The following is a 20,637-nucleotide window of genomic DNA, read 5'->3' as shown; positions in this document are numbered from 1 at the left end:
AAATATTTTGTTCGTAAATTTTTAAATATGAAATTTTGCGTTTTTGATGAAATCACTTTTCATTTACAATTTTGTAGACGCAGAAGAAAAGGAAGGAGGGGACACGTTAAAAACTAAAGTGAAAAAATATCGTGCATTTTCGCATTTCTAATGCTCGAGATGAAACGGATGAAAGTAAAAAATACATGCGAAATCAGTGGCTCTCTTATCGTCTTGTCATCATATCATCCCTCTTCGTCATTTCGCGGCGATGTTTGCTCAGCCGCTAAATGGCATCCACCTTCCCTCTTGATGAATCCTCTCCGCTTTCTCCGCGCGCTGCTTTTCGTCTACTGCAGCAGCATGCTTTCGTTTACGGCTGTTATCTGTGTGCGTGGTATCTGATTATGTGACGGTTCTTAATGAATGTATTTAAGTTTTCAGCGAGCCAGCATTAATTGCCAAAGATAATAATATTCATGGAAAAGATGCGCGGAGACATATTTTGTACATTATGTTATGTTTTAAACATTTCAATATTTTAAGTGTTTTTGTCTCCTTCAATAATTATCTTAATAATCTTTCCTCGAATAAATAAGATAAATCCTTATAAATCTGATATTTTCGTAAAGTTTTTTATTTATCCTCTTTCACTTTTTAATTTCAAAATCAGCATTAAATAATTGCAAAATTTTGTATTAATAGATAAATGTATCATGTAAAAGATTTATTATATAAGGTATACAGAGAGGGTTGCTTCAGCTCTCAAAGATATATCAGAAAGTTATTATGCAAGTGCCTTCGCTACCATCCCGCGCACCCTAATCAATTAGCCGGTGGAAAGTGAGTTCAGGAATAGAAAAGGATAGGCCTCGCAAGGGTTAAGTGACCTGCTCCACGTAATAACTCGCCATTACTTGCCCTCCCCCTCTCTTCTCAGCGCATTTCCATACAAACCGTATCACGGAACACGCGCCCTTACACTGCAGCATTTTCGCGCGTGTATCGCACGTAAAATTGAAGCTTCAAAGATTTTACGCTCCGCTCCTCGACAACCATATTCCCCCCGTTTTCACCGTAATTCGCCTAGACACCGCTCTTATTATATCAGGGTTGCTTTTCCGCCCCCGCGACGCGGCCATCCTACGCCACGTACGTAGCGTCGTCCCCCGGGAACGCCCTTATTACTTCGATGTCGCCGAGTGCACACGCTCACACTTCCCCCTCGTTCTCTCCCTATCTCCTCTCACTCTCTCTCTCTCTCTCTCTCTTTGTTGCGCCTGTTTTCCTTTTCCAATTTCTCTTGCTCAGTCAGAGCGTTCCCCGATCGATGCGATATGATCGGCCACGTCATCGGGAACCGTACTTGGATGAGAGACTCAGGAAGCCTCGCGAGACTCGCGCCGAAACGTCAATATTTTATCACCCCCGCGGTACCCCCATAGCGTTAGTCCAACTCGTCCGAGTAACGTGACTTCAATGTAATGCAATTAAAATATTATTAAAATTCCCTCGTGTCGGGACAGCGAACGTAGACGGTTGTTTCCATAAATTTCATACAATAGTCCAACGAACTCGCTCGCTCGCTCGCGGGAGCGTCGCTGGAGGATCGCTTCTTCGCGAACTTTTACGTGTCGTCCCGCTGTTTCGGCCACGACGCCGGTTCCCGACGACGCTCGCCGCGTCGCGTCGCGCCCGTGCTCCGCTTGCGAGCCCCGAGATATCGCGACGCGTATCGACCGTACTCCAGCAGCTGGGAAACTTTGTTACCGGTTCTGTCAGCGCGTATCCGCTACGCGGTGCACGCTAAGGCGACATTATGCCCGATTCGTATGCCTCGTCACGTTTCTCCCTTTCTGTGTCCTGCTATCCGACCGCCACGCGCGCGTATGACGGCTTCCTCTTCCCCTCCGGGAGCCGGTTTCCTTTTTTTTCTGCTCACTCGTTCCTCTCTCTCTCTATCTGCTGTTCTTGTCGTGTAGATACTCGCAGGAGATCGAAATTCAAACGCGAGTCGCATAATGGGACAATGTCGCCTTGAAACGTCGAGTGGAAATTCTCCTTCCACCGGATATTGCTCGGCGGCCGATTGATCATCTTCGAAAGACGCGATTGAAAACGCGACTTGTACCGGTGCCTGCCTCAAAGGCGCTTGTAACGCATGCTTGAACGACTGTTTGTACCCCACCGCTGAGCCAGCAAAGAGCGACTATTTTTCACTGCGTAAAATAGGCGATCGTTGACGTTTGATCAGCGACGACAAGCAAATAGATGGATGAAAACTGAACTTTCTGCACTACAGACGTAATACATGATTAAATAAAAAAAAATAAAAATATAACAAATATATATGCAAATTGTTTGGCAAACAGAAACCATCTTCTAACGCATTTATTCTTTTGTAGCCTGTAGCGTGTATCGTATTGATTTCGTTACACGTTGCGGTGATTGCATTCAATTAAGTTACCGGTTATTAATTCAATCGTCATACACCAATTTACAAAAACATCCTCAAATTTATATTAATTACGTTATTACGTTATATCGATATTTCACTGCAGTTCGAGCATTATACGATTTGTAAACGTAAATAAATAGTGTAAGATAATTGGTACGTAATCGATTCTCTAAAATTATAGAACAATCCTCTCCGTTAGTCCCGCTAATTTAACAACCCTCGCGCTGCATCGCCAATCGGATACAAACTGTAGCCGCGATTTTTGCGATGTTTAATTGCGGGCACGCGCAGCTCAATTTTAATTTCACCGATCGGCGCGCGAGTCCGTGATCGTCAGCAAACTGCGAGCCATCAGTTTGATTGCATTTAATCCCGAAATAGCCACGTTCACCACGTCCGAATGCTATTTGTCGGATAACGTGTTTATGCGCACCGTGTCGCGTGTGATTTAGCTATAATCCGAATTGCATCGCTATCGCGGGAAATCTTCTCGACCGTGTCATTATCGGAACTGTTTATGCAAATTCGAGAATCCGTCGAAATTCCGCGCGAATCTCTCTTCCTGAAACTCGAAGCATTTCCGGACGACTTATTATTCGACTCGGTACGATCGTTTGACTGTTACAAACGCGCAATGACGACGATTTGACGACAATGGCCGATGCATCGATGTGCAATTTTGCGTAATTCCGTATTTGTGACGTAATTGCATCCCTTTCCATCATGATGCGGCATAAAACGCTTCGGCATTCACCATCGCCGGCAATATGCCACGGAATTAGCGCCGCGCGCCAGCGTTAATCTATTCGCCCTGCGAAAATCATTATATCAAACATTAACAAGTCTGACGGCTCTTTTAACAGGAAGTGCTTTCGACGCGCGTTACGCTCGGGATGAATGACACGCCGAAATGAAAGTTCAGTACACGTCAGTCTCTCGGTACGCCTTTTATTTGCGCGAGCTGCGCGTAATCAATATCAGATATTATGTCTCGTAGCAGCGCCGATTTTTCTATTCAAGAAGTGATTAAAAACAATGGTCGAGAGGCCATTATTGATGCTAATGTCGTTTGTATCACTCGAGTTATTTATCAACTTAATTAACAAGCAATGTTTAAAATTCCGGCGCGCCTGTATGTGCTTTAATCAAGTTAGAAATCGGTTCAGTGAGCTGCAAACACGCTGTGTTATGCGCTCCGACTTTCTTCGATGTTACACTGACTTCCACGCTAAAAATCGATATTGACTCACGAGCAAAACATACCATTCTCTTTTGAGGAAGACTGAATACTGCACGGGATACAGTATTTTTTTCCATGTCAAATTCTCCATTTACACGCGAGATTGCTTTTACGCGATGCCACACGTAGTTTGCAGTTTCGTTTCATCGTGGGAATCGCCGTTACAGAAGCCAGCAATGAAACAGAAACCTCTCGGCACTCTAGTCGCGCTTCCTCCCTCTCTCCTATCCCTGAGAAAGTCATTACGCGAGGGGTTGTCCTTTGAATCCGCCTTTAAGCCTACTCGAGCATGCGAAGTGTACGTAGACGGCAGACTCCGACTTTGGCTGATTAGCTTGCGTGTTCCTGACTTGCGAGACTTTGACCTTCCAATTTCAGACAGCATAACAGTACTCGTTTTTGACCTGGCTTTCCCTTGCTCCGAGGGAGTGCAAATCGCTCGGGGGTGGTATTCGTTTAATTAGTTGCGAAGCAACCGTTCATTATTAGCATCAGTTAATCATTGGCCGCCAAAACCACCGAATCGTTAAATCAATATAACAACCGATGAAGCTTTGCTACGGTCGGTCGTTTGATCATAATAAGACCATTTTATCGTACATTTTATTGTACAATTTTTATTTACCGTGCCATCACGTTGCATCGCAGTCACATTAGTTTTTCGTTAGAATTTCTCAAGACTTGATTTTTTCCTAAATATGAAAAATCAATTGAAAATATTTCACGCAAGTATCCAATTTTAGTGATCGCGAAAGAACGAATCACGAATCACTAAATCAAAAGTGACAACAACAGCAGTGCAATTGTAACCGAAAGAAACGCTTACGCGAGGGATGTTTTTCCTGCTTCAACCCTTATTTCGTTACGTTATTTTGCTCGTCGAACAGTCCATCGTCGTATTCCTATTATCCTCTTTTCACGCACGCAACTCACCCCTGCGACATTCAGCATCCTTTTCGTAATAAACATCGAGCAACAGCCCTAGGGAAATATTGGCAAATCGTGGCCGCAGCGGGGGTCGCGCGTGCACAGGTAACAATGGCCGACGGTGGACAAAAGGAACGCTTTATCAATGGGCCGGTCCCTCCCATTCGTCTGGCAATTAACCCCTTCGAATCCTTGGTTCCTCACCTTCTTGAAAATCGCGCGCTTCCCGCCTCGGGAGGGCTGCTCGCCTTCAACAATGGGGAAGCCTTCTTGGTCGGTTTCCATTTCGAGCAAACGCGCACTTCTCCTCTCTCCCTCTTCCCAGTTCTCAATGGTTATGGAAATCACGTTTTGCACCCTCGATTCACGTAAAAGTCCGGATTCGCGAAGCAAAAAGTTTCACCTCGCGAGAACCTCGAAATCGCTTATTAAATCTTAACATTGAGACATTGTGAACGAGAATTTCGTTCGTTGCCGAGCTTCACCTGTATTGCCCGAAGAAAGATTCTTGCGCAAAACTTGGGAGGATATAGGGCAATCCGTGTCAGGAAGCGTGATTGGTACGGGTTTGTCTATATATAATTCCTTAGCAGTTCACGGCAGACAATGGATCGCGATATCAATGGGCGTATAGGCAGACCCTTATCTGCTCGATAATTAACCTCTTGGCATAGGCATCGTTTGAATCAAGTTCGCCATTTCTGTGGAACTCGCGTGAGATCTACGACCGTTTTGGCAATATCAAGCTTCAGCTTACCGTCAAAGAGCCAACGTTATCGAGTTGCGCCTCCATTGTACATAACTGTGCATATTCTCGGTTACATACAGGAATAGATCGAATAAGTATTATTTAAATTTCTAAGCCTCGCAGTAATTAAAATTACCTGTGCATCTGCAAGGATGCGCCGCATCAAGGCCAAGGTGGGGTGCGTTGTGAGGTCATCTTGAAGAGCAAGCGCCTCGCCTTCCTTGTTCAAGTGATTCAATGTCTTGAGAGCTGCAACATAAACGAAAGAGAAATGCAAATACACTGTAATGTTGGTTGTAAGAATGGTTACTCATTTGCAGAAAAAATTTCAGAGATCAGCGGAATCTTACGATGTAATTATACATTTGTCTAACATTAATCACTGACGTTCGATTACATCGGACCATCGTTATCACCACTGCTAGAACGAGCTTCATGGTCCACTCGGGACCTACGAAATCGCGCGATTTGGCGATAAGTAACCGCTTCGTGAGAATGCAGAGGAGTTGGCACGCAGAGGATACCCGCTCTGGGTATGTACGCCCATCAGGCCGCATTAAAACCTCTCATTTGAGAGACGTTGGGTTCCCAAGCCGCTGGACCCGCATCTTTCGAAGATGGCTAGTCCCCGGCTCGTTCGTCTCGTATTATCCTCACCCGGACCGTGCGGTTCGAACGGCGGGATAATTGAATTCCCGTGGTAGCAGTCGGTAGAGCGCGATGGCGTGAAGGTGGAAAGGCCCGAGGGTTTCCAAACTGCTATCGACAAGTTCGTGAGAGGAGCTCGTTTCTCGGAGGCATCCGAGCCACTTCGGAGTAGACGCGCGCCTTCGATGCTTTCCACGATATCGCGTTCGGGCTATCGAGGGCTTCAGAGGAGTTTTTTTTTTGGTGGGGGGGGGGGTGCTTTGTAACCCTTTGCTTGTATCCACTGCGCTTTCGAATCCGTAAAGTTAAACGTTCGACAAGTTGTGCCCGTTGCGCCTCGAATGGGATTAACGTTGCGGATTTTAGAACGTAGATACATGTTTTACTACGTCTTCGTAGTGTCCTTTGGAAAGCTGCGGCTGTCAAAGGGATACGGTAACTGCGTTCTAATAAACGACCAGTTTGTTCCGCAAAACGGTGCAATTATAATAGCGACTAATACATTCCGGAGCTAGCCAGTTCTCTCTTTCTATTTCACGCGAACTTAAACACAAATTTAGCGAGTTGCGTATGCAGTCGGCAACACCGACGACCAGCTTTGATGTGGCCTGAGCAAAATTCGAGGTGGATTCGTAAACTCCGTGCGACGGAGTTTCGCGACGATGTATATTATAACGAATCTGGTTCCAAAGCGGTTTCAAAGAGCCCGGCGCGGCACCCCGCGGCAACGCGAAGGATGCTGTACGATTTGCAAATTAGCGCGATTAGTGCGACGTATCGAGCAGCGCGGCTAAAAATTGCCGACTAAAAATGTGGGAATTCGCGGCGCAAATTTTAAATCGGTCGAAATTAATCGAGCACTGCGCCAGAGTGCATAATTACATTAACGGTGCGTTTCGTGCGCACCGCTACCCGGGGTAAGAATTTAATGACGTTTACCGTTAATTTGATTTTGATGGCTCACTCGTGCGCTATTTTTTGTATGGACTTCGTAGTTTCCATTCAAGTACGAAGGAAACGAGCTACCCGTTATGTTGAGCTTTAATCAATGTCGCGATAAGGACAAGTTCGACACGATTACATCGCGAATTATTTGTTGGATTGCAGTTACAATTTAGACGCAATTAAAGTGTTGTCTGGACCGAGGAAGCACCGAGGCGCACGGGAAACATGTTTTATCGACAAGTCTCATTCGCTGGAGACAAAGGTCTGCTTCCTTGTCGATAAGATACGAACTCCCAGATCGCCGAACGTCTTCCGAGCAGATTGTGGAACAATCCGCAAAGCCGTCGCGCAGGATGAACGTATTATCGCCAGATCTCGAGGAACGACTTTTCGTAAAATTGCTCCTCACCTCCGAAGACAGAGAAACTGAACTTTTCAGAAGTGAAAATATGTCTTCAGCGCAAGGAACAAAATGAGATGATAACTGTGTCGTCAGATGATAAGATATTGGATTTTTCTCTTACGCGTTATTACATTACGTTATTACGTTAGTACTATATCTGAAAATATATCACCCAACGTATCTCTGAATTAAAAACGTATCTGAATTAAATATTCAACAATATTAAGCAGTTTTAAAATTATACATTTGCACATTAAGAATAAAGCAACATAATCACAAGACACACTATAGAAAAATTAATAATATATTATACAGTTTCTTGATTAAGTGGCTTGTTGTACTGTCAGTTCAGATCTCTATCTGTCATCTTACAACCGATTGATCATCGGTGAGCAGAAAAAAACGCTCGAACGGACAGATTAGCAAGAGAAACTCCTTTTCCTCACGGAAGCTTGATCTCGAGATCATAGCGGTTCCAAACACAGCAGGAAGCATTCTCACATCGGAAACGCCGAGTATCCTCACCGAATAATCTCGCACGATCGTTGCCTTAACCAAAAGGAGGAAACGCGGTAGCGTTCCGTGCTGCGGAGATTCTCGATTAAACACCTGTGTACTTTCGCATCAATGGTTAACCATAAGCGGTTGTCTTTCTAAAAGAGTAACTCCTCGCAAGAAGTGCGTGAGTCAAATTTTTATAAACGCGGATTGGAGAAATTCTTATTTTTTCTTTTAGAAAAATATGATAATAAATCTCTGAATGAAAATATAAAAAAAATTATTTCTTACAAACAACGACAAAATTAAAAATTTTAGACGATAATTAAAAGTCATGTTACACTTCTGATACCATTATACTTCAGAAATATTTTAGACAACTTTACGTTATCAAATTTTTAAATCATCGATCCTTGACCCGATTACGAATTCCCGAAATTTCCGCAAAATGTTGGCTTACGCGGAAGGAATCGGCTCGTGAGCACGAGTCACCAGGACGATGAATCTCGCGTGCAACGCAAAGTGGAACGTGCTCTTGCGAAAGTGGGCGACCGCGTTGGAATACTACACGAAGCGGATGGCCGCGTGTGGGATCTCGGACACACGCTTGCAGCGACCTACGTAGCGTGCGACGAGCATGTGTGTGCCACGCCAAAGTACACGGCGAACTCATGACGGAGCTCCTGGATGGCCCTTCCAGGTCGGGGCTATATAGGTCTACTGCAAACACGGAGAGAAGTAGACGCCTCGGCCGTTTCCTCGGAGCGGCGGGGAGTCGCGCGGAATCACACTGATATACGGCGCGCCCTCGATATTATGCGCTCCCCTGGTATGTCGGAAGCGCGATTCTTTATGAGCTTTTATACGACTCGAAACTATCGGGGTCGGTCAGCGCGAAACAGGAACCCCTTTATGGCGTTCGGCGTAGATGAAGCGATATTTGGTCAGCATTCCGTTTGGGAAATGATAAAGCGCCGTTTATGAACGGGAAATGTTGGCTTAGCCTCTTCCGGACTTGCAGCGCAAGTGATTATATCAGCCAAATCGAGGATATACCGCGCGAATACACGTTGCCTGCACATAAGCTGGAAATAACGCGCTCATCGATGCTCGCAGAAAGCGCCGACATACGCGCGTACATGTTACGTAACGCGTTGCGGCGAGCACGCTCTCGCAGCTCGCGCTGGAAATGAACCACGCGTAACCGCGACACGTGTCGCTCAACTTTTGCGAAAATCGAGACGCGACCTTTCGACCGCTGTCCGTCATGGTACTCCAACTTTCCCGAAGGAGAATGAATCAGACTGACGAATAACGAAAGCCGACTCGTTGCAACTGAAAAGCTGGCGTGGCGCGAATCTTATCCGAGAAATTGATGAAGTCTGATACGTGCGCGTGGAGAAACCGGTTTGCAACTAACTCGACAAACCCTTTTAGCTCTCAAAAATGAGACTCCTCCGCGTCGCCGCGTTCAGCAACCGGAACATCCGAAGCGTTAAATACGGAGTCACACAAAATTTTATATTAATATACTCTGTTGCAGTCGGTGCAATCTGGTCCTGACATGTTGTAACGAGTTCATGTAATTCTCGTGACACAGGTACCAAAATTGCATTGCGCTTAATGCACAATGCATCCGGAGCGCCCAGTTTACCGGTCCGACTTCCGCGCAGCGGCGTCGCGTACAGGGGTGCGATGGAAAGGGGATTAATGGATTAGCGATGTTTTGAATTACACAAGCGAAGTATGAGCGAGGCAAATATTCTCCTTCCAATTAGAACAGAATTCTACGGCGGTGGTGCACGGGCGGTGTCGACGTTTTGAGTTATATGGCAAAAGCGGCGCACCAGCGCGTCAGGGTGATCCTTTATAAACGCAAACCTAGACGCAAACTATCTCAGTTGCGCGACAGAAGTTCATCCATTTTACATAAGCCGCGAATCTGTCGCCCCCGAATATGTATTCAGGTAGAAAGAGAGTGAAATATAATAAATTAGTCCTTGTCGTAAGCTGGAAAGATTCTGAAGCTCTTAAGCGCAGAACGCTTCTTGTTTTTTCTGTTCCTTTTTTGCCTCTTACAGTGCACGCGCTGTCGCGATTCGATATATCGACGTCGAGATAGACACCGGCGACAAGGGATAATTTGATCTATGGTTCGTGCCGATATTACAGTGTCTATTCAGTGAAAGCGAGATTTTTTATGGCCTATTACACCAGTTGGAAACATATCGTGTCTGTCACGAGAACGCGCGTAGCGCGCTGATCGAAATAGACATTACGACGTGTACGATTCATACGTGTCCATAAAAATCGTAATAGGATAATATTATACATATTGAGCTGCATATATCGCGGCGCGTTATCATCAAAGCGTGCAGCTCGGTAACGACAGAATATATTAAAAGGTGATAACGCGCGATAGAACTGAACACGAGAAATATAATTTCCACATTAACGTGCATACGACAACCATGTAATTAATAGTCGTATAATTAATAATCACGCTCGCGTAACGCAACAATTACAACGTACGCAGTGTGTGCTTTGTGCTCAGCGTTGATCGACGTCGCTCTCGAGATAAGCTCGTAAGTGCCTCGAATTTCCGGCGGAAACTTCGCGCGGCGGACGCGTCAGGCTCGAAACTCCACGTGATGTTTATCTTGTCGAGAAACAGCAGATAATCCCACACGGGGGTAATACCGTAACTTGTCCGGGAATGACCAGGGATTGCGATCGGGAACTCACCTTCCTCAAAGGGCTGCGCGCGCTTGGCAAACGCTCGCGAGAAAACGCCGCGCGGCTTCGAGGTGTCCACGCCGTTCTCCACGGCCACGCTCATTTTCCCGAGTGATTCTTCACCGAGTGTGTCCCTGTCACGGATATATCTGAAATTCATGTCACACGTAGTACTCTCGTAAGATCGATCGACGCTGCTTCGACGTTCGGTCCCCGCTCATGGTGATCTTTCAACTTGGCACACCAGTCGATCGAATATCGCTCCGTCAATGAAGTTATTAAACTTAAATTAACGTAATTGATGTACGTGTTGTGGAAGATCCTAGTCTCACAGGCTGATAATAAAATGAAATGAATGATAACGGTAGAATAAGATAAGAGAATATGAAAAATGGAAAGAAAACAGAGAAAAACTTTGTGAATGAAACAATCTGTTGAGAATCAAGTAGGCTTCACCTTTCTCGGTCTATGTCGCTTTGAAAGGTGTACGAATTACCGTATGCATTTATGTATGTACAATACTATTAGAACATTTTATGATTGGTGCATTAATGTAAGATTACGTTAATGCCGATGCTCGCTTTTCATATTGTCGAACGAATATAATGGTAAGGTTTGTAAGGAAGACAACGATGATAATTTATACGCTTCTCTCTCTTTCGTATCTGATATCGTAAATGTCAGTCTGTGCCGGTGCTTCGTGCTGAAACAGCTGGTGTACTGTAGACTATAGACGCAGCCGCGGCTCTAACCCATACTTAGAGTAACGTTAATTAGTGTAGTCGCGATTACAGCATTCCCCTTGAGTTTCTCTAATTAAATGTAGATTGTCTGATTACCAGTCGCAAAATTACAGATGGAAAGGTGCCACTGATTTATTGTCCACGTTCAGAAGGAACAATGAACAAACGGTCCTTTTTACATTCCCATCGTTGTGCCGTATACTATTATCGTTTGCACATACGTGCACAGACTTTATTTTAATAGAGATCCTCAAAAACAGATTGTGCAATCCAATCCTCAAGAAAAACAATCCGATCACGAACAGCGCTTAAGTAAACGTTGACGAAATAAAACCTAATAAATTCCTTTTAATTCGTTTACTTCTCGAAGGGTATAAGGGAGCTCTCTCTCGTCCTCTCGTACCTCTACATGAGGGGATGAATATTGCTTATCAACGTTCGCTCTAGAAAGCTGCATTATCATACGCATACCGTCTCGGCGAGCTTATGTTTGCGTAACGCAACGCCAAACGCGTTCGAGGGTTGCTCATTACGTGCCTCGGGGATGACGCCATTATACGGACTTTCCGTATTGGCGGCTGGCGAGTAAACGACGAGCGTGTAACAACAACTCGCGTCGCTCGCCGTCGATATCGCGTCCACTCCCTTTGAAAACGACGTGGCACCCCCAATATTACACGTCATCCTATGCACACACACTCACACGCGTATCGCCATCCCCACGTTCCCGAGATCCGCCGTCGTTTCGATCGTCATAATTTATCATTACACGCGGGGAAAAGATGCGCTCGATAAATCCACGCCGTGTTCAACCGCGTTACCATTGATTTATGCACTGCGACGTTCAGTACGGCCGGCCGTAAAGAGAGATCTATCGTACGCACCCTTCGCCGCCTCATGGTGTCAGAAATCATGCGAGACGCGCACGAGCGCGCGCGCGCAAATCACCGGGGACTCGATGGAAAAAATGTCGACTTTTGTTGCTGTCATTCGCGTCGCGGATCTTCCGCATCAGAAATATCCGGCGCGATGCGATCATGATATGTGACGCGAGACGACAAATAATTCGACAGACGTAAAACACTCGCGTCAAAATGAGAAAAGCCAGTGCTTCATGATGTTTCGATTAATCGCACAAAGACATGGTAATATTTAGTAGTTTAATTATAATTAAAATCTTTTAATAATTTTATTGGTTTCCGTTATGTAGCTAGACATTTGTTGTTCGGACAAGCTGCAAAGATTAATAGTTGCTAATTCCGTTGCGGAGAAAGAGAATTTGATTTAGACTACTTCGGCACGATAGCGTTGTGCCCAATCCGAATAAATTCGCGTCCGCTGCAAACGAACGATTAAGCGCGTGGGCCATTTCAATTTCTGCACGCGCTCTCGATTGAATGCACTTTCGCGTTTAGCACGATCAACGGCAATAGCGTGTGACGAGATGGTTAAACAATTCCGTTTATTTCACCGTTCCGATGTATGTATGTATTTACAATCTCTATTTAAGCGCCAACGTTCGCTGTTGAATGTCACCGTCCGACTCTAAAGTTATTTACAATAATAATTTACGTAGCTTTACAAATGATAAATCGCAAATCGAGTGCACAGATGTACCAGTGACCATAACGTCGAACTTTGTTATTTGTCTGATCAGTCGAGACAGAGATGCGTTCGTCATTTGCCATTATAAATCCAATCAATTAGCGGATTAGTGGATTAAAGCTTGCACACGAGATTTGCGCGGCGTTAAATCGAATGTTTTATTATTTCAGTATATTTATGTCCCGACGACAAAACAGCAAGGGGATTGCATTACGTGGGCGTTTAGACTCGATAAATTCTTACAGGGACCCGAGCTGGCCTCTGATTTATGTACCGCGACAGCAGAACTCATAAGGGAGATCTACAGCCGTTTTTCTATTCTTTCTTTCTGCGACCCCGTAGCTATGCGCGGAAATCTTTGTCGGCGATTTTCAGCTCGGCGGAGATTTAAGACGGTAACATCCGCGAAACTTTGTCTTCGCTCGACGAAATATTATTGTTGCGTTGTTGGGTCGTTGCAACCTATTGACTTATTTTTTTAATATCCTCGGAGTATTTCAGAAACTCTGACATATTTTTAAGGAATAAAAAGCAAGAGAGAGAAGTTTTTTACATATAAAATTTATTCACGTTTGTAAAGAATATTCTTTATTACGTCAATAGATATTAATGTCATGTGAATAAAACATTATTTTATAATACATGTTATCGATACCGGTATTATTATCTTTCCATATTTTTTTATAATAAAGATTCTATATGGTTTATTGTTAGTTTACCTGCGTATCACGCGCCTTGTAACGAGAAACTCGCGTAATTCTATCTGCATTAGCGGATTAATAACTTCTAGCGAGCGTAACGTGATGGAAACGAAACTCGCAACGAACCCCGACACGGGGAGAAATTTGCCCTCTTGTTTTACGTTTCCATTCGTATCGATGAACCTCCGCGAATAAGCACTTTCACGCTGACGAAAGAGACCGAGGCAATCGCGACCGAACAAGAGTAACAAAGTCGCGAATGAATTGGATCATATTTCGCAAAAAAGAATCGATTCATATTAATCGAGACACGAAAGCGGCTGCAGAAATATCGTATTTCCAGTCATGTGAGAGCTCCAAAGCATAAATAGATAGGTCTGTCAAAGAAAATTGAAAAGATGTACAAAAAAATAAAAATTAATAATAAAATAGATGTAAATTGCAATTATTATTTTATTTGTGTCTACATGCTTTCATTAGCGCATTTTTCAAAACAATTTATTATGTATCCTGAAAATCTGTTGTCGGAAATTTCTTCATAGGCAGATATTAGAGTAACGATCCAGCTGTGTCTCACGATGGAGCAATAATTTGTGTTATCCCATCCCCGAAACGAGTGGTATTGTCAACTTGCTCGGGAGTTCGCAGTCATGTAGACCCCCTGGTGCCAATTCCGAAATGGACACCCACCGGCTTGACGATCCCTTCAGCCGCATACGGTCATTTGGGAAATGACGAAGTTTCGATCATTTTTCATCATAAAGCAATTTCGCGATTTACTTTGACATCGAAGATTGCTAATAAAAGATAATATATATTAAATATAAATTAAATACACATTAATAAAAAATGTAAATTAATACAATGGAAAACGGTTAGCCTGAAAGTAGCCGTAAAATAAATGATACATGAATGTGTGCGTAAAATTCTGGCCATTTCGCATATGATCCTCATTTAATATACAATAATTTCAAGATTCATACACATATATACGCACACACGAAGAATCTTAGTTACGAATGGTATTCATTCCGGTTATCGAGTATATCGAAGTAAAACAAATGGAAATGATACGACAACAATCGATATATCAGCGGAAACGACCGAGTCACGACATTTTCCTCCTCCGTGCACTTGGCTCGAACGCGCCTCTCGAAGGGCTGACCGGTCCAAGCTCATAAATACGAATTACGAGGCGGTCGTTTGTACCGTCCCTGTGTTTTTGGATAACGAGGCACATGAATTAAATATAACGTCGACGGGAGCATCTCATGGACCAATGTCTCCCCCATCTCCCTCTAATTTCTTACCGTACGGAAAGTATTTGTTTCCGTCTCGTTCTGCGTCCGTGTATCCGATTCGCAATTTCCGACAGTACCTCGCTACCTTCGAGGATACGCTAGCTTTATATCGCGTCTAATTTACCCTCGATGGCGCGAGTCCCTGGCGAGAGGTGCGAGAGGCAAGTAGCAGTTGCCTCGTGCAGAACTAATTACCGAGGAATCCATTTCGAAATTTTGTTTCGCCAGGAACGCCGCCGAAACGACGACGCGTCCCGTCCTTCTCCGGATGACTTTGCCGAGAGGAATCTGCCTTCGTCGCGCGACAGGAAATTGCGGGATGCCAGACGCAGATCGTCCTCCAGGATCCTCTGCGCTTGGCTCTACGGGAGTTCCTCACGCGCGCGAGTGATGAACTCTCGAGCTCTTTCTTGGAGCGCGAAAGGATATCTCTTGCGAGATGCGGCACAGTTGTGCAACGTCGAATGATTTCATGGCACTTTCCGGCTTTTGCTGCAATGTTTCGGTGCGCAACGTCCGGGATTTATGATGCGGACGTAAATGCGCGTAAGTCTCATCATCGTCGTTGTCGTTGTCGTCGTGGGACTCGAGTTGCAGAGAGTCGAAATGCCTGCGAAACTGAGTTTCGCACTTTGAGCGACACGTCCGCGTAGGTGCGATCCCGTAACTCGACCGTGCCCCTAATGAAATTTATATACAGACGACCCGGACATCGTTGAGAACTCCCAAGAATCTTCTGCCTCGACGAAATCAGCGTCCATAAATTTCGTTCATTTTAATTAACGCTAAAATGCGGTACACGGTTTAATCACCGCAAAATATTTTGTATCCATAAAAAGTTGACTTCATGATTATTCAGAGCTAGCATACCGCTTTCTATTCGCGGGGGAGATTGAATCAGAGAAGCGGCGAGAGGCTGCAATCGACGTAAAACGCGACTTCAAGCAATAGATATCAGTTTAATCTCCGTTTCCGCGTTCCTTTCCACATTCCTCGCTATTCTGCTTGTAACCTGACGTTAACACGAGGGCATCGTTAGCCCGATATCATCGGCAGTCGGTCTGAGAATAGCTCACGGCGCGATTTTAATCCGAGCGGAACGGGAAAGAGGAACGGGTTCACGGGTAGGGTACGTGACGAGAAACCCGGAAGTGCGCGCCGAGAGCGGACGGAACTTAAGGCCAAAGCACGACGGTGCCAAAGCTAAACGCCCTTTATTTTTCCCCCCTCTTACGTTAATTAGTGCGCCCCCGACCGCATAATTATTACGTTACGGTTGCATTAGACGGCGACCAAGGCGGGTTTCTCCGCGCCCGAGTACACCCAGCAATTTCCAGCCCTCCTCGTCGTGCTCGTTTCTCTCCGTGCTATTTTCTTCTTGCGGGGCAGTATTTAGCAATGCCGGCGCGTCGCGCGTCGTAAACGCGCGTGACACTCTCGTCTCAGCTGGGAAATGCATTCAATTTCCAGTAATAACGTGTTGTTTGTAACAAATCAAGATCGTAAAGCTACCGCTCGTCGGATATCGATTTATCGAAAATTCGTATCCGAATTTACAGTTCGACGTCGAGCTGTCTTTTTGACTTTATTTTAGAATGTTATTTTTCGAGTTTCTCAACATTTCTTGCTGAACACATATTCGAAACTAGCTTTTGTCGGTTACTATATCACACAGATTGGGTAAACAATGCTGAACTACTCTCTTTGTCGAGTCTTGAATGCGATAGTTGACACGATCGGGATTAAGTTCCAGCGAAGCGGAGCAAGTTTGATGGAATCGTTAGATTGTTTTGACTTCGGTAGAAGATTCAACTGAAACGATGAACGAAGTTTCTTATCTTAAACTTCGACGCCTTTTCGTAACAGGAATCTACTCTCGCCTTGCAAAGTTTACTGACACTGACGCGCCTCGATTGCTCACGAGTTTTCGTATTTATTTACAACGTTCGATTGTTGCGGTTATCGAGTTTAGTGTGAGCACGCAAAATTAAATCAATTGATGCTCCTCCAAGATGAAATCAAATTAAATGAATAAAATGCGTATTATAATTATCTTTGCATCCATCGCGGTAAATTGGGACTGTGCTCGATGCTATTGTTACAAGACACATAATTTGTGATCAAGAACCGCGACTCTTGATCGACCTGTTCGATTTTTGTCAGCCGAGAACAATGAACGCTCGAACAATCTGTCTCGCACGACGGAGCATTCAGGATGAGCCTTAACGGTGAAAACCGGACCGGAAGAATCGACGATCCGTGACTGGTGATACGACAATGTGAACGGTACGTAAACCTTTTCGTTCTGGACGAGATACTGCTGCAAATTTCCCAGCAATTGTAATAGGGATTGGCACAGAAAGATAGAGATCTCCTCTGTTATCTGTCGTCATCATAAGCTTTTCCAATCGGCGCGATCGGTAAGCATTTTACAGCAGCTCCTGCAAATTTTTGCATCACAGAGAGAATTCGCGAAACAAGCTCAAAACATTTTTTAAACGCAGTCACATCTCGATAATTTTAATACTTTCAAACTTTTATATTTTTATATTAATTACACAATTATACAAATCAATTAATGAACGTGCAATGTTCAGCAGATGTTTATGCACGATACTTTGCGATATCAAGCTCACACTAATGTGCAGCAATGCCATCGCAAGTTCTCTCTTTAAACACGGGATGTACATGGGAGTAATCTGTCACCTCATGTGGAGGCAGGCGGTGGTGTAAAAGAAGGATAAAGCAGAATGGCCGCGAAATCACGAGCGACCGTATGACTGTAATACATTCCGCCACGGCGAACCGCGTACCGAGCAGAAAAGAAAGACACGGCGGCGAAATTTCCCTTCGCATGCCGGTTAATCGTCCCTTTTACCGTGTATGCGCGCGCGCGTGTGAAGATAGCTGACCATGTCCAAATTTAGTTAGCGGCGAGGAAATTTATTTTGTCGGTGGCTGGTCTAGTGACGAGCAGCCAATTACCGTTTCTCTGTGTCTCCTCTTCTTTCCTCGTGCTTTAACACGCCCTCTATCCCTCTCTTTCTCTGGTCCTTCCCATTTCTCTTGGTCTCTCTCTTCGTGCTATTCTCTAGGGCCTCATGCAGAGGTCACCGTAGTAAAATGAGATCATAGCGAGATGGAACGAAGAATGGATAGAGAATAGAGGTGGAAATCGAGAGCGAACATGCAACACATTTTGCAACTGCCTAGAAAGAGTATTCGCATTAAAAAAATCATGAACACGATGAGTTTTTATTGAAATTTAAATTTATTAGATTTTATTTTTAAATTTGTTCGATTTTGTTAATGAGTAATGAGATAAGTAAATCTACAATTTAAAATATTATATTTTATAAAGGCACTTTTCTCAAAATTGTTCGAATTCTGCAATGCAGTCTAGCGAATTAGCTCAAAATAAAAATGTTTTGGAAAGGAGAGAAGTTGCGGCAAAACTTATTCCCATTACGTTAACGTTAAAATTAAACTATAATATTTCTAAAAATTTACATATAAATAATACCTCCATCGTGGCTGAAATTAGAGCAACGAACTTGGTCGCATCTCGCAAATCGTGTCGGGATCAACGAGACAGATCTTATACAATCCTACCACTTTTCCCTTTCACGAGATATTCTCGCAGATAATCGTGCAGCTATTTAAGAGCAGTACTTCCGAAAAGAGAGTGAAAACTAGGTGAGGTGAGACACAGAGACTAGAGCTAGAGTCATGAATATTTATATCACGCCGGATGGTTATATCGCGCGGCGGCAGCTCGGGAAAAAGGGACGCCGACGCTACGCATGCAGGAATACGCTACGTGGAGCCGAGCCAGGTAGATACGGAGACACTCTATCCGAGCAGAATGCGGCGAAGCACGGTCCATAATGCATGATACAGGTATGAACCGTAGTGCGACACGTAATACGCGCGATGCGCGTGAACCGTATATTGTATTATTCGTCGTACGCGTGTAACTGTGCTCGACGCAAAATTAACTGCACAGTCCCTACGTGTGTCTCGCATTATGTAAGAGTCGCGAAATTGGGGCACAGTTAGGTTACGAAGTTATATCCTCACCGCTCGACATCCAGTCGATCGAAAAAATCAAATTAGCCGAGCGAAATGCGAAAGCGGATGGCCCTAGTGGTAATTATGATAACTGGCGATTCGTAATTGAGTTAATTCAGCTGTAGGTTTGTCTATCACATTTACCCTTATTACGATTATATAATCCCGACTATACGTACGTGTATAATTGGGTTTACCTCACATGCGAATAATGCAGTAATATTTCTGGAGATGCATCCAAGGGAGGGTAAAATAAATAAGGAATCGGCGGCACGGACAGGAAATTAGCGCGGATATTTGCCCGTAGATACTGGATACAGTGGTTGCGATTTAGCTTGGCAAAGGGGCATGACGACGTTGTCGGCGAACCGAACGAACCGTGAAGCGCGGCATATAGCGAAGCACAGTCGAGCCATCGGGGCTGGTAGAGATTCCACCATGGCACACGTACGCGCATACACACACAGTGAGCTGGTAAATAAATATGTACGTTCAATGTATAGCTCGACAGAGTCGATTATTCAGAAACCGTTGTGTACCCGGTATGCCCGGAATCAACCCGCTACTCTTCTAGTCATAAATAGTCATATCGGGAATTTGCTGCCGCAAGTCAAACTTAACGACTGAAATTAGCAATCCATTCATAATTGGCGAAAATTCAATCATTATCCATTTTCCATGTTTCGACCTGGTTGATTAAGGCTGTGATACATAGAAAAACCTAAGTGGTGCGACTTAAGACTTAAGAGATGCAATCAATCACAAATTTTAAGTTTTAAAGTGGCTGCTTACGTTCTCAACTGTGATTGCATCTCTTAAGTCTTATGTTTCACTTCTGCTTAAGTTTTTTTATGTGTCGTCGCCCTTACAGTCTTTAAGTGAACGAACGAAATAACATACATATTTCCATCAGACTAAAATTTAGCGGAATACATTCGGTCCTTCCGGAGCGAGTTAGCGGTATCCATCATTGCGCCCGATCAAATATTTATCCGCGACAACGCTTTCGTACGTTTCCTGGACAACGGGGAGAAATTAGATCGACCTCGTTCGGAGACACGCAACGCGAATTCGTGCACGCACGCGGAGTCCAAGGGCTTTGCGAGCATGGATGCAGTCAGGGTGCACTCGCGATGGATGAGCGCAAGTTGAAGGCATGGCTCGACCGGGCACGCTTCGCCAGCGCTCGTAACACGCCAGAGATCGGCTCGCGAGGAGGCGCGCTAAATTGCTTCTTAATTGGCAGCGACGAAACCGTTCGTGCAACGAACAGTTAGTTTGGGGAGGAGAAAGAGCGAGTCACGCTAATCGAGCCCGGTGCACCCCATCGACCGCCACCGGGCATCGATACCCGGATACTCGGAATCAAGCGGACGCTCACGAAATCGACGTTCGCCGGCGCGCGGCCGATAAAGCGATCGACCCTCGTCGCCGATTTTATTCGGGCGAATCCAATCTACCGCGCCGCACATGCGCTGAAAAATTGCGACCTCCGGACGAAACAGTATCGGAAACGAATTACTTGTCCCGGGAAATTGCGCTAACGTATTTCGAAGCGGAGTATCCTGTCCGGAGGCCGCGATACAATGGCCGCGTCGGAGAGTTATCAGCGCCGAGTGACACGATCTGTTGCA

The 20,637-nt window shown here is 44.8% G+C and overlaps 1 pseudogene; it reads right to left on the bottom strand.

The window, feature by feature from the left end:
• The window catches only part of LOC113561444, a 59,552-nt pseudogene extending 46,178 nt beyond the window's left edge, over positions 1-13,374 (bottom strand).
• Between the last annotated feature and the right edge of the window lie 7,263 nt (positions 13,375-20,637).

This window comes from Ooceraea biroi, chromosome 1 (genome assembly GCF_003672135.1).
Source record: "Ooceraea biroi isolate clonal line C1 chromosome 1, Obir_v5.4, whole genome shotgun sequence".
Classification (NCBI taxonomy): Eukaryota; Metazoa; Arthropoda; class Insecta; order Hymenoptera; family Formicidae; genus Ooceraea; species Ooceraea biroi.
Note: the sequence above shows the minus strand (reverse complement) of the source record. Positions and strands in the feature narration are given on the sequence as shown.